The following is a 14,683-nucleotide window of genomic DNA, read 5'->3' as shown; positions in this document are numbered from 1 at the left end:
AAGCCTGGAAGCACTGTGAGGATCATGTTCTTTGATTTCTCCAGTGCTTTTAACACCATCCAGCCAGGACTTCTGAGAGACAAGCTGGAACTGTCAGGAGTGGACCACCACATCTCCGAGTGGATACTGGACTACCTCACTGACCGCCCACAGTACGTGAGGACACAGGGCTGTGTCTCTGACAGGCTGGTCTGCAGTACGGGGGCCCCACAGGGAACTGTGCTGGCACCGTTCCTCTTCACCCTCTACACTGCAGACTTCTCCATCAACTCCCCACGCTGCCATCTGCAGAAGTTCTCTGACGACTCTGCCATAGTTGGCCTCATCACAGGTGAGGATGACTCAGAGTACAGACAGTGGACTCAGGACTTTGTGGACTGGTGCCAGCGGAACCACCTCCTGATCAACGCCGCTAAAACCAAGGAGCTGGTGGTGGATTTCCGCAGGCGCAGACCCACCACACGGACACCGGTGAACATCCAGGGAGTGGACATTGAGGTAGTGGACTCTTATAAGTACCTGGGTGTTCACCTAAACAATAAACTGGACTGGACTCATAACACTGATGCGCTCTACAGGAAGGGTCAGAGCAGACTCTACCTGCTGAGAAGGCTGAGGTCTTTTGGAGTGCAGGGGACACTCCTGAAGACCTTCTATGACTCTGTGGTGGCATCAGCCATCTTCTATGCAGCAGTATGTTGGAGCAGCAGCTTGTCTACAACTGAGAGGAAGAGGATAGACAAGCTCATCAGGAAAGCCAGCTCTGTCCTAGGATGTCCTCTCGACTCAGTGCAGGTGGTGGGAGACAGAAGGACTCTGACCAAAATAACATCACTGATGGACAAGGTCTCCCATCCCATGCATGAAACTGTTGCTGAGCTGGAGAGCTCCTTCAGTGACAGACTGCTGCATCCTAAATGCACAAAGGAGCGTTACCGCAGATCCTTCCTCCCAGCAGCTGTAAGACTGTATAACCATCACTGCTCCCAACAAAAACCACAATAGCCTACACAATGTAGGATAATATATAATATACTGTAAATAGTCCGGCACATCATGCACATTGTATATAGTGTTATTATTATTAGTAGTATTAAGGTTAATATTGTTTGTTGATTTTATATATATTCTTTTCTTAATAGTGTGAATTATTATATCTTTATTTATATTTATAATAACTGCGGCTGCTGTTACACCCAAATTTCCCCTCTGTGGGACAATAAAGGCTGTTTCTTCTTTCTTCTTCTGAATTTTCATTCAAAGCAGTTGTTTTACATTTATTTTACCAGCAGATGGAGGCATTGCAGCATGAGTTATGTGCTCTTATTTCTACAGGGGCTACTCAGTCTTGGTTGAACACCTTTTGTTTCTAAACGTCCATGCACGCCGGAGAAAACATGCAAACTCCTGATGGTGGATTCAAACTTTCTTGCAATGGTGCTAACCACAGCCTATCCTGTATTAAACATATCACATTTAACACTCCAATATGAACTGCTGGATGTTTAGTGAGAAAAGCAAACGTAACATCACAGATATCATTCAGACACATCCAGTATATTAAAGAGTAAATAAGTTGCAGTAAGTGTAGCAGAATCCCCACCAGACCTATATTATCTGTTAATGTATTCCTATGCAGTGTGTGATTAATAATTAGTCATTCATAGCATATTTAAAGCGTCCAAAGTCTATTTTAAATTTATGCTCATCCAATTGGCCATATTTAACCTTCAAATTATGAAACAGTGCGTCTTATGCTCAACTTTTGCCTGAATCAAGACAAAACATAAATAATAACAGCGCGCCCGAATCACGTGCGCGCTGTCTCCAGCGAGGGATTTGCGAAAAAATGCACCGCGTACTTCAGCAAACGAGATTTCACTTCCTGCTACATTGTGAGCCGGTGTTGTGTTTCCGCTTTAGCCGGCATATGATCTCTGCACCACGCGTGCTGCTTGCACTACCCGCTGGGAGCGGGTAAACACCACCGTTTACATTCAACGTTAGTGAGTGTTACCGGACATCGTCGTTACAGCTGAAACACTGAACGTTAACCGTGAGTTAGAGACAGAGAAGGTCCGGGACAAGTGTATGCCTGCAGAGCTACTGGCAGCTGCAAACGTGAGTCCTTCTTATAACAGGTATCTGAATGATTTATTCATATGTTTTGGACCACACACTGAATGTAGTATATTTACGGTGGATGCTGCTTTGTAATTGTGCACAGTTGCCTGCGTGCGGGTTACTTAGCCTTTAATTCAGTGAAAGCTGTCCAGTGACAAACATCCGACCTTGGTAGTCCTTTCTTGAGGCTTTATAACTGTGATGTACAACATTTTCTTTCTGAGGTGAGTTTTTTTAAGTTGAAGAAGGTCAAGGTCCGGCTACAGTATAGTATCACCTGCACCTGATAGGCGGTCACTCGGTGTCCTGTTCTGATAGGCTTAAACCAGTTGTGAACCTCTGGACTAAAACCAGTATTTAAATTACAACTTGGCCAATAACTAATTCCATTACCAACATTTTATTTGTTCTCTTTTATTGTTGTTTTTTATGCTGTTTATGACTATCATAAAAGCATTTAGGGCTTTATCCAGCCAGCTTGCAGGTGATGTGACATAAAAGTTAAACAAAACCGGCTACAGGGACCATATGAACTGGAAGGGCAACCAACTTTAACCCTGGGGGCATTTGGCTCAAGTCACATTGCTTATGTTGCAATTTTTTGAGTAGGGTCATGCTTTAAAACCAGCTGCACAAGCTGAAATGACCTCTTTTTAGTTTCATAGAGACATGAGGGATACGTCCCAAAGTCTGACCTACACTGACCCGTCCATACAGTGTTCTCCTCAGGCATGCTGCTTACTGGGTTCTGCAGAAGCACTAAACTACTGTGGATTGAATAACTAAACAGAGCAATAATCTATCACCAATATGGGTATTTACCTTTGTCATTACGAAATTATATGAATTAGTGTAACTTATAGTTGAAGTGTATCAGTAGAATTCAGCTGAGGGGGCACAGTGACGTTACTGGGCAGGCCTGGACCCCCGAGGCCCATCCATAACACACACTGACCTGTTGTCATCAGTCAACGGGGCCGAAACGTGTCATGTGTGGAGCATTCCCAATTTTTATTTATGTCACATGTTAAGGATGGAAGGAGCACAATTTTTGAAGACAACTATTTAATACGTTTATACTCAATTTTAGCATATACTTGTAATAGTCGCTTTTAGGTTGCCCAGTGTCTGGATGTGGTTGTGGGTCATGGGGTTTTGTTTGTGTTTGCTGTTTCAGAATAGGGTGATTTTTTTTTTTTTTTTTCTATTCTATTTCACATCTCAAAATCCAGCATGTATAGGAACTTTAAAAAATAATCTGCCTGAGGAGCTGCTTTTGAAAAAGAGTCGACCCAAAGGAAAATATCACGAGGCCTGTTGTGGCTTTTAGTCCTTTTTTTTTTTTTTTTTAAATTTACAGCATAAAAACACATGAGTTGTTATCAGTTTTTCATAGATCAGTAATTAGTCCAATACTTGTGGTTCAGCAGCAAATCAGCTCTATTTTTCGTGGAAAGCTGGTGACCTTTTGCTCTCCTGATGTCAGTGGAAAACAAGAGAACAGAAAGTTTTAGTTTATTATTACTGGGAGGATCATTTAGTCAACAATAAAGCCTTTTTTTTTTTTTTTTTTTTTTTAATAAAAATGAACAGCTCTTTCTCCTGCAGAAAACACCTCCTGTTGGTAAAAACTTTGTGATATCTGGTTTATTTACCTAAACTCTCTGTAGGGGTTCAAAATAACTGCCCAGATAACTTCCCTAAGCCAAGATGACTGTCAAGTGGTACAACTTGCTTCTTGAAGGACAGTTAAATGATAGCAGCTGACTTTCTGTGCAGGCATCCTTTATAGTTCATCACTTTCTGTTATTTCCTCCATACTCGGAAGCCTGGAAAAGGCCCTCCTCCATCCCTCTCTCCCTTCTCTTGCCCCTTAATGTCACCCCATCTCCTCGGCACCTCTGGCTGTGAGATATTTCGCAACCTGTAATGGCTCTCTAAGGATATCCATTTCCACACCAAAGTCTGGATGTGCGAACTTAAAACAGCCCCAGACAAATATGATAATTGTCTCCAAAATGCCTGTACTCTGACGTGTTTTTGTTTTTTTTTTCTCCTTCATTTTTGTTTCTTCTTTTCCTCCTTTCATTTTGCTCTGCAGAGCTCTCTGAAAAGCTGTGAATGTTCACCATATGGACCTGAAATCGAAAACGGCATTCCCCTCTTTCTCTGATTTACTTGGATTGAAGGGGCCCTTCTTCCAAATTCTTTGGGGACTTCCCATAACTGAGATATTTAACCCAGACCAATGACTGCATAGATTAAAAAAAAAAAAAAAGTGAACATATTCTAAATTTATTTTTACTCCACCACCACACATCCTCCTCGATGTAAACTCCATTTTCTCTTGTGTTTTTTGCTCCAAGTGTTTCATAAGGCCCTCATGAATATTGCAGTTGCTGGAGACTCTAGGGAGGTGAGATGGTGAGGTTTCTGTCTCTTGTTTCTAATGTTAGTTTACTGAAGAAGAGGAATATTACAGATTACTTAAGGTTTAAATTAAAGTTGTTTTAAATGGGATAAAACCGCTTACATTTATCAGTTGTAAAAATCAAAAGTTTATGCAGGTTCATTAATCTAATCCCAGACTTTTTGCAGGCAACTAATGGTTTGCTTTCTGTCATGTTCTCCTGAAATGGTTGTGAAAATTTGTCAGTTGCTGTAATTATATTTTTCCTCCTGTTTCCCATCCTCCAGCATACCTGGCTTTGTTATGATATGGTATTATATTGTGTGGCCTTCCTTGTGCAATATGTTACTGATACAACATGCAGCTGGATTTCCCAACCAGTATGAGTTACTGGGTGTCACTACTTCACGACTCATCTTGGCGGCCCTTATCAAATGAATGTGGGTAAAGTGAGTTAGTTAGTACCACAGTCCAATAAATAACTACATAAATCCTGCGTTTTTGTGGGTATTGTCTTCTTTTCGGTGAACAGACATTTAGATATAATTGTATCAGACCTTTTGTTAATGTGGGAAAAGTTGCAATAATGGGTTGCAACAGTACTACTGAAATATAGTGTAGTATTTCTCTTTTTTATTATTTGCATTTTGGAAAGAGAGCTGACAGAAAACATTGGAACATCCAAGAGAACAGATCACATCGCTTCTTAATGAACCTATAATGTTTACCTGTGTATCGCTCATACAGTTACATTTGCATAAATCAAAACCTTTACGAGCCAAGGAGAGGGGAATCTTTGAGTTCAACACAAAGGCAGTCTTTCTGTCTGAGCTGCTCTCTGTGGTTTCTCCTGATGAATGGTTTTGCAATAACACAAGACGTGATTGAGTTGAGTTAATCTTCAGATGAATGCCCCGGCACAGGAAGTACAGTGTCCACCGTGCCGGGCGACCGGACTGACAGCCTCATAGATTAAGTGACTTAATAACAGAGTGGCAGTGACGGGTTGAGTGGGTGCAGTCTGTAGGGACTGTTAATGAGGCGTGTCCATAGTAAGTCTTGATTGCTTGGGAATGTTTTGTGGAAAAGGGAAGAGAAAAACAAGGAGGCGGATACGAAGACTGAAGGTGATTGATTGATTGACACAGCTCCTTTAGTGAGCCTGTGCTGCTGCACCTTTATTTCCTGATCTTAATACCTCCCACACACCTAAATGTTTTATGCAGCATTTTTACTGTGTAGAACTACACAAAGAAGCACATATGTGTTGGTGAGCCCGAAGCTATTTAAAATGCACACAGCCCAGTGAATTTGAACCTGTCCAGAGGACAGAGATGACTTCATCATTACCTCACCCAGCTCTGCTAGAGGACTTATCAAAAACATGTGGCTCCACTCTCCCTTCTCACTGCAAATTGATTGAGTCTTGGATTCCAGTGTTTTCCTTTTGTTGGGGAATGTGTGTGTGTTTGTGCACATGCTGGCTTCATTTTATTATCTTGGATTTTCTTTTCTCTCTGGGTTTTAACTTCATCTGTCATTCATTTGGCATGTTTCAGCGAGTTGTGCTGGGTTTGGTCAGACAGGCCAGAGGCCTGCAAAGTTGGATGGGATGAAATGCCATGCCTTTAAGCATGTGTATATTATTTACTGTATTATTACGCATGTAAACAAGACAGCTTTTTAGACTTTGAATCTGAAATTTAAGGTTTATTATTTGTGGCTTGTGGCTAGCCCACCTAGCATGGGTAGGATAGTTTGTTGGCTACACAGAAATGGAGACTTACACCCTAGTGCTTTGTTTTATGCTGTTTGCCATCAGTAATACAGTGCCAGCACATTCACTGGTCATATTGATGAAAATTTCCATTGGTGTCTGGATACAAATCTCCACTTTGGCTCAAGACAGGGAAGGAGACAATGCCTTTCTTTTTCTCCCATTAATTTTGGCCATAGTTTACATCTAATGCATCAATGGAAGTGTGTATGTAAGACTGTATATTGATTATGTCTATATTCTGGAACATGTATACTTACCTTTTTAATGTGTGGCCTTTACTTAGACTGTGAAGCACTTTGTAACTGTGTGCTTTAAAGCATGCTATACAAATAAAGTTATTATTAGCAGTTGCACCTTCTAAACCAGGGCTCTTCAACTCCAGGTCTCGAGAGCCCCTGTCCTGCAGGTTTTAGATGTGTCTCTGCTTCAACACACCTGAGTCAAATATAGAAGTCATTAGCAGGATTCTGGAGAACTTGCCTGCATACTGAGGAGGTAATTCAGCCATTTGATTCAGGTGTGTTGGATCAGGGACACATCTAAAACCTGCAGGATAGGGGATCTCGAGGCCTGGAGTTGAAGAGCCCTGTTCTAAACATTTACTGGGTTGCTTCTTAAGGATACAAACCAAGAAAGTAGGAAAGTAAGAAGACTTTATCCATTCTGGACTCTTTGGCCTACCTTTCCATCAAGGGTTAACATAAACAAAATAGCTTCCTTTTGGTCAATTACATTAATTTATTGTCCTACAGTAAGTCCTGTAAATATTTTTATGCACTGACTCCCCTGACTCATGGAATCAGACAGAGCCAAACAGTCCCTTGTTTTATGCTTTTGTGCTTCCACTGTCAGTGTTGTTTGATGAGATACACATGTGGGCTGAGTGTTTAGATTGCACATTTGTTTTGTTGCCAGAGGTCCCAGCGGGGTGGGGTTAGAATAACCTTATTATACACTTGTGGGTGGATGAATTACTCAAAGCATCTGACCCAGCGTGGAGTAGAAATGACTTTATACAGCTTTAGGGAGGGCTGTACGTTCATATTCCAACACACTGTATGTGGATGTGTACTGATATTTACATATGTGTGTTTTGCATTAGTTTCACTGTATATTTGTATACTTGAATGTACAGAGGCCTTTTTTCTGTGTGTGTGTGTGTGTGTGTGTGTGTGTGTGTGTGAGGACAGACCCTGACATAGGGTCAACAATGGTTCTACTGATGCAGTTTGAAGATGTTTGCATAGATATTAGAGTGTAGGAACTATGGCAACAGAGCCAGACAATGACCATGGGTGAAGGAGAGATGCCGGGTTTTGAGCCAAATAAACCTTTGAGGCAGACATTGGCTCTTTTGAGCCCCCCCACCCCCCTGGTGGTCACGTTATTAAAAGTCTCTCTCTACGGGTCAAAAGGTTTCAGATCCTGAAAGGGTGCAGCAGACATTGAAATGTCAACCTGACTAAACAGAGACATTTTTAGTCATGTAGAGTGTTGGTGAAATTACTTCCATGAGGAAACTCTAGTTTTTTAGAATCAAGTGGTAATTATTACACAGCTAAAAGCATTATGTTAATTCTTTAAGAGGCTAGATTCATGATGACTTGAATCCTTGTTCAATCATCAGTATTAACTGTAGGAAAAAGAATCAGTTTGTAGCCAAGAAAGACACTGCTGTTTTGCCTGGGCTGCTTGTGAGTGTGCCCTTTAGTGTGCCCCAAGGTTGAGCATGAATATGGAGATTAGATGAGAAATCTTCCAGGTCACAGAATCTACTCAATTAACAGAGCGTCATTTTGCATATTTACTGGCATAGCAAAAGTATTACATGTGTGATGTGAATCCATTCCTCACTGTGTGTGTGTGTGTGTGTGTGTGTTTTCAGGCATGTGAGTAGCTTCTATGGATGCCTTCGTGCCATCATTATGTGTGTTGATCCCCTTGCTGAGTGGGGATCTAGAAAGGATTCACCACTGCTATTTCTGAGTGTGACTGAAAACCCAAATTGTCTGTGTGTATGCACTGTATGTGAATTCTTGTTCTTCTTAATATCTGGAATTCAGTTTATAAATACATTTATGGTATAAATATATTCATGCTCTTTCAAAGTTAGTCTTTTTCCCAATGCAAAAGGCCAAATAATTATCAAAAAAAGTGCATCCCTATATCTAGTATTCACGCAGTACATACACAGAAAAAGCACACAGTTCAGCCCTGTATTCAGCAGAGGATGATATTTTATTTATAAAGTCAATACTGTGCTGGTGATTAAAAACAAAATACTGTGGCATTTGTTTCCATCTTGGTTGATTTAATGTCAGTTGAGTAATTTTTGAATTTCTGAACCCATTATGAACTTATGTCACTTTGGGCCACTGTATTTGAATCTAGTTGCTTTTTTTGGTTGTTGTATTTGAATATGATATTTTCTTGGCTGAATTTGTGGTTGATTTAAGCTCTGTAACTGTTTTTATTATTCTTTGCTAATTTGTGGATATCCTTTGGCATGATTTCTTTGGTATGGTCAGCTTGTTAAATGTGGTTTATTTTGTCCAATTCTTTGACCTTTGTGTGTGTGTGTGTGTGTGTGTGTGTGTGTGTGTGTGTGTGTGTGTGTGTGTGTGTGTGTGTGTGCGTGCGTGTTCGCGCACGCGTGCAAACTCTGGTTGGCCTTGTTTGTTGAGGAAACACACTTTATTGCCTCTGTGACCAAACAGCTACATTTACCACATCATCTGGCAGGCACACCCTTGGCTCAGTTCCTTCTTTTGGACACACACACAGGCGCACACCATGGTATTGTCACATCACACACTCAGTGTCAAATCACAATAAGAGCACTGAGCTCGGCTAGCTGCTGAAACCTGGTGTTGATGTGAGTATGTACTGTCCTGTGCTCCTCTGTCTTGTCTCTAACTAGGTCAGCTTGTTCATTAAACTGTGCTGCTCAGCTAAAATGCTGTGTCAGCACTGTCAAGCTTGGCCCTGATCTTGTGTTTTGGCAATTATTAGTTGTCCTTAGTCATGCTTTAGTTTGCTATATTTGAATGTGTGGTGTGGTAGGGTTACAAGACATGACATGAATCTGAATGTCATCTTACAAAACAGTGCTGACGTTTATATGGCACACAGTGAGAGTTGTTACTGTTTTGATTTTAATGACACTGAGAATCCCGCACAGTCATCGCTGTGGTTTTCTTGCACCTCTGCTTCCCAGAGATCTCTTATCAATCATTAGTCATTGTTATTTTAAGCATACTGACAAAGCTAGCCTTAGTGAGACGGTGTATTTGAAGGTAACCGGTACTACTAAATGGTCTTGACAGTGAGTGCTGATGACAGGGTCACAGTGGAGCTGGTCCATACTGTAATTCCTCTCATGCTGGATAACAAAGAGCCAGTTCATTTTGTGTGCATTCTGCATCAGTGTTGTAATGTGAATTCAAAAGAGGATGTTTTAAAGTGGCACATGTTTTCAGATTGCTGTACTTTAAATGGTTACATCTTACAATTCAACTGGACTTTTAACTTGCACGTTGTTTTTAAAATGCTACTTAACATTACTAATAATTTCTCATTTACACCACAGTTTTAAATTCTAATTTTGACACAGTTATGCAGAATTGTACTCCAGGATCTGACTGTACGCAGTGACATAACTGTTGGATGTAAGCAGAGGTGCAGCAACCTTGACAACAAACAAGAGAGTGGAATGCTGCTTTTCACTATAGTTTTTTTTTTTTTTTAAGTATGAACTCCAGATAATGTTGCAAGAATCAGGTCAGAACATTGTGTGAAGTTGCCCTTTTTTTCACTTGTAACTCACAGCAGGAGATGGTCCACTTTAGCTTCTGGAAATAGAGCTCGGGAATCACAGTAGATTGTGGGTAGTTGCTGCCATGTTGTTGTTCATGCAAAACCAAAACAAAGATGGACACCAACAGGTAATAAGGAGGCAAGCATGCTAACAAACACTGAAAAAAACAAACAAACAAAAAAAAACCCCACCACACAATGACTTCTGTGTGTCCGAGGTGTAATGATAAAACAGACGAAAACAGGAGCATGATTATTTTCTTTGATTCTAGCTATGCTGCCATGTAGCTACAGACAAGAAAACTGCCACATCTGAGGTAATAGCAACAGCACTCTGATATGTAACTACAACAGTCTAATGTGTCATAATTGTAACTTACCAGTTTGACATTGGGGTGATCACACAAACATAATTTCCAAAACGTTGTTTAAGGTGACATTTTTCCTTCTTCAAACTGCTACCGAAGCCGTGTGTTGTTGGTTCCTTCTTGCTGCTTCCAAGCTGGAAAATGCAAAGAAGTCTTACTCTATTTTCTAAAGTACTCCCATTCCGGTCATACATGCAATTCAGTTTCTAGTGTCCACAATTTAACTTTCAAACCCCAAATCTCTGGATATCTCTGTATATTCCAATATCAGCTCAGACTTTCATGAACAACTGCTCCATAATTGCGCTGCCGTGTACTCAGATTTATTTAGTCGTGGGCAGTTGAGCATGTAGGAGTTACATGTGCTACATCTAATTGTTTGCTGTGAATCCTCTGGGGAGCTACCTGTCCAGCTGCACTCATGTGAAAACAGAACATCATACCAACTACGTGCTAGGGAGCTGGAAGGTTATAGACTGTTTAATTTTAAATCCGACTGCATTAAATATTTGCATTCTCACAGGCAGTGTGTAGAAAAAGTTCCCATGTGTGAAAATGTCTTTTGGCTGAAGTTACTCTTTGAAATTCTGATTGCATTGGTACGATGTGTACAGGTCAGATAGTTATGAAAGTACTGACTGACTGAAATCTAAGGAAGAACACATTTTTGTAAAGTGTTCTGTGTAACTTGATGGAGGAAAAAAAAACCCCAAAACAATTACGTGTACGGAGTCACGTAGCTCATAAACTGGACTCTCGCTTCAGTCTGTTTCTTGAAAGTGAATACTCAGTCAGCTCAGGATATCATTAAAACAGCTTTTAAATTTGCCCCTGATGTTCAACGCGGCCCTGACAGACGGTCAGAGGGTTTCATGTGTGCTTTGAAGTCATCTCTAAAGCTGGGACCGTACCTCATTCTGAACCGTCACCTCAGTCTGGTATTGAGGTCAATGGTTCTGCAAGACAAATCACATTACTGTATGTACAGAAACAGTGTGTTTTTACAGTGTTGTTGTTGTTGTGCTTCTACTTTGCTGGAGGGCTGCTGCATGTTCTGCAGATGCTCCACCCCTCCGAATGTTTCACAGTAGCCTGTGTTCACCTGCATCGTGTGTTTCTTTGCACATTATACACTTGTGTGTATCTATGTGGGGTTCCTTTAAGATTTCCTTGACACATTTTTATGCAAAGTATAAATGTTCTTCTTAAAGGTGGTGTCTGTTGGCGCTTCTTACTTTTTAGGCACTAGCATTACATCTGAAATTTATAGCTTCTCCAGGATTTGTCTTAAAAAATACAAAAGTATTTCTGAAATTGATTAATACTAAGGAAAATCATAAGGGCAAACAGATATATGTATGTTATGTTGCAGCATAGGTACAGCACCATCTGTTTGTTGTAGCTCACTCATCCTCTTAAACTCTGTGCCCGTGTTAGTTTCTCAGTCTTTATAGAGGGAAACCTGCTGAGGCAGAACAGAAATAGATTGCACTGTGTCACAGCCAGTGTTCCCTATGTCTTATGAGTTTCAGTTACTCAAGGAGCAATGTTGCAATATCCTGTTTATTCAGATGGCAACCCTGCTGTTCTATAAAGGAAAGATCCACCCTAAAATGATTACGCAAAGCTTGAGAAAAATGGCACTTGTATTTGAAGGTCTGTTAGGTCATGTAGATGTGTAGATTTAGATTTGTGACTTGCTTTTTTATCACTCATTCACTGAATCTTTTTTTTTTTTTTTTTTTTTTTTTTTTAAATCAGCCCAACAATAAATTGCCAGAATTATTGTGGTGCACCTTCAGTTTAAAAAATTAGGATGACAAGGTACTATTTACATTATACATAAGTACAAATGTGTTTTGCAGTGATACCGTACAAAATCTTAATATACGTTGTAATCGGTGATTCTAGTTCAGAATAGAAGCATGATGATGGTTAAAAGGTGGTTTTATAATTTTAATCCATTATTTATCCTACTCTAGCTACTTTTGGCTGCTCCCTTATTTACAAGGGGTCACCACCGTGGGTAGCTCTGCATGTTTGATTTTTGCCCTGCCTGGCACAGGATACACAAATCTCTCGGGGGTTGCATATCCCAGCTGGAGACTATATTGTAAAAATAAACAGGTTATAGGAGCATTTGCCCATTTTTTAAATTTTTTTTAATTTTCCTGTGGTATAATTAATTGAATAAAGACAGAAAACTGTTTTTCTGAACAGTTTTGTTTTGAAAGGTAGCCCCCAGTAAATTCTAAATTGTCTATATTTCATTAAATTATTTGAATCTTTTTTTCTTTCAAGCATTTGCACAGATTTGCATCAGTTCGCCCTCCTCATGAATGGAGAGAGACACATACACACTCTCACACTCTGTTTCCACTGAGGATGTATCTGTTGAAGTCAAGAAGAGATACACTATCAAATGTGTGTGGTGTTGTGTCACATGTCTTGGACTCTTGTCACAGAATGGGAAGTATGGGAACGCTCGGTTTCCTTTACCTCAGCAGAGGAAATCTCTGGAAGGGACCATCTTTTGTTCTGTCCTTTTCAGGATGGTCACTGATATGTTTTGGGCAGGAGGTTAAACAAACACAACAAGGTCATGTGATACCCACAAACTGTGTGTTTGTGCCCTTTATGGGCTGGTAACACAGTATGGTGTTTCAAGAACGGTTGTTTTTAAGTTGCATGAGTGCCATTTGTCTGGTGCTCAAAGCAGCGCTGCTAAAGGTGTCAATAGTTTGAATCTAAATCTGTTTTTATTGCGCTTGAAAAGTCTGTTTCATGGCCAGTGGAACATAACAGTAAGGGGAAAAGATGACAAATCGATTTGTGACACATCTGTGTGGGCGTGTGTTTGACTTTTCAAGTCCAAAACATTTCCATCGTGGACATAATGAGAGTAGCAATAATTCAGTTGATGCTTGTGGAGATGACTTCCATAAGAATCTAGAAAAGAAATTATATTTGTCTATTTTAATGTAGTATTAAAGTGTTGTGTATTTCTAAAAAAAAAAAAAAGAAAAAAAAAGCTATCTCAAACTGTTAATTTTTCTTTATAATATAATGAAGAACAGCTTAAAAATTTAACAATAACCAGCAGATAAGCTGGTTATTGTTAAGTCTAGGATCTTAATGGGCAATGGAAGTCATAAATCTTTGGATATTTAGCAAAACAGGCTTTGTAAATGTGTGCTGGTATAAATCCAAATTGTTTGGATATATCTGGCGGCACGAGAGAGTAGTCATTCATGTTAGTGTTGAGTTTTATTGGAATTCTTTTAATTGGCAGAGCTTGAAATGCAGCATAACTGCGACAGGAGTCTAAGCTGGTTTAGAAAGATAGGTGTAAGTTTTTCCACAGCCATCTGCAAACTAAAATCAAAACTACATCTGCACACAGGCTGTAAGTAAGTTTAAGTAATTTTGTCAGTCTCTGATTAGAGATGGGTAACATTACAATATCATTAAAAAAAAACTGCACCAGGAAAGGAAAGAAAAGACAGGACAATGTAGAATAGAATTAATAATAATAGATGTGCCAGCTTTTTGGGTCAGCATCAAGACGAATATCTGATCCAGCTATCGGATCAGTGTTTTAACTAGAAACGTGTTTTTCAACTTACTGTTACATGATTAAGCTCTGATTCTGCTTAAATGCTTTTATCAATACATCTTGCTCTTTTGTTTGAATGTATATCAGCTTCAGCTGCTGTATGGCTGAGCTTGACCTCTAATCTACACGAAGAGCAGTGTTTATCTTCTGGGATTAATAGTGTATCACATTTTGAAGTTGTTGTTATTAATAAAATAAACTGTTGTATCCAGGCTAGTTTTGTCATGTACTTCGCCTGAACCCATCATTCAGCAAGACTCTCTTCCTGTTAATACAGCTGTCTAGATGATCTGTTCAGAAAGGCTTTGTAGAGCGTGGCTGAGTGCCAAGACTGAACAAGACAAGATGAACCTGAGAGAGCAGGAGAAGGCTATGACACTGCACAAGAGCAATTGTCAGCATTTAACAATATTACTCTTGAAATGTTATCTTTAAAAAATATGATTAGGACATAGGTCAGTGAGTTTATTTTATTTAATAAATGCTGTTGTCAAGTGTTAAACTGATGAAAAAGATTTCATTTAACACCACATCAGCTGTTACCAGGGTCAAATATGTTTTTGCTTTCA

The 14,683-nt window shown here is 39.9% G+C and overlaps 1 protein-coding gene across 1 annotated transcript in view; it reads left to right on the top strand.

Annotated features, from left to right (window-relative positions):
* The first annotated feature begins 1,948 nt into the window (after window positions 1-1,948).
* Window positions 1,949-14,683, top strand: part of add3a (adducin 3 (gamma) a) — a 104,806-nt gene continuing 92,071 nt past the window's right edge. Inside the window, exon 1 of the mRNA XM_030743607.1 lies at window positions 1,949-2,121. The gene's annotated coding sequence lies outside the window, so the exon portion shown is untranslated. The remainder of the gene's footprint in view (window positions 2,122-14,683) is intronic.

Source organism: Archocentrus centrarchus, chromosome 1 (assembly GCF_007364275.1).
Source record: "Archocentrus centrarchus isolate MPI-CPG fArcCen1 chromosome 1, fArcCen1, whole genome shotgun sequence".
Lineage (NCBI taxonomy): Eukaryota > Metazoa > Chordata > Actinopteri > Cichliformes > Cichlidae > Archocentrus > Archocentrus centrarchus.
This window is presented reverse-complemented; position numbering and strand designations above follow the sequence as displayed.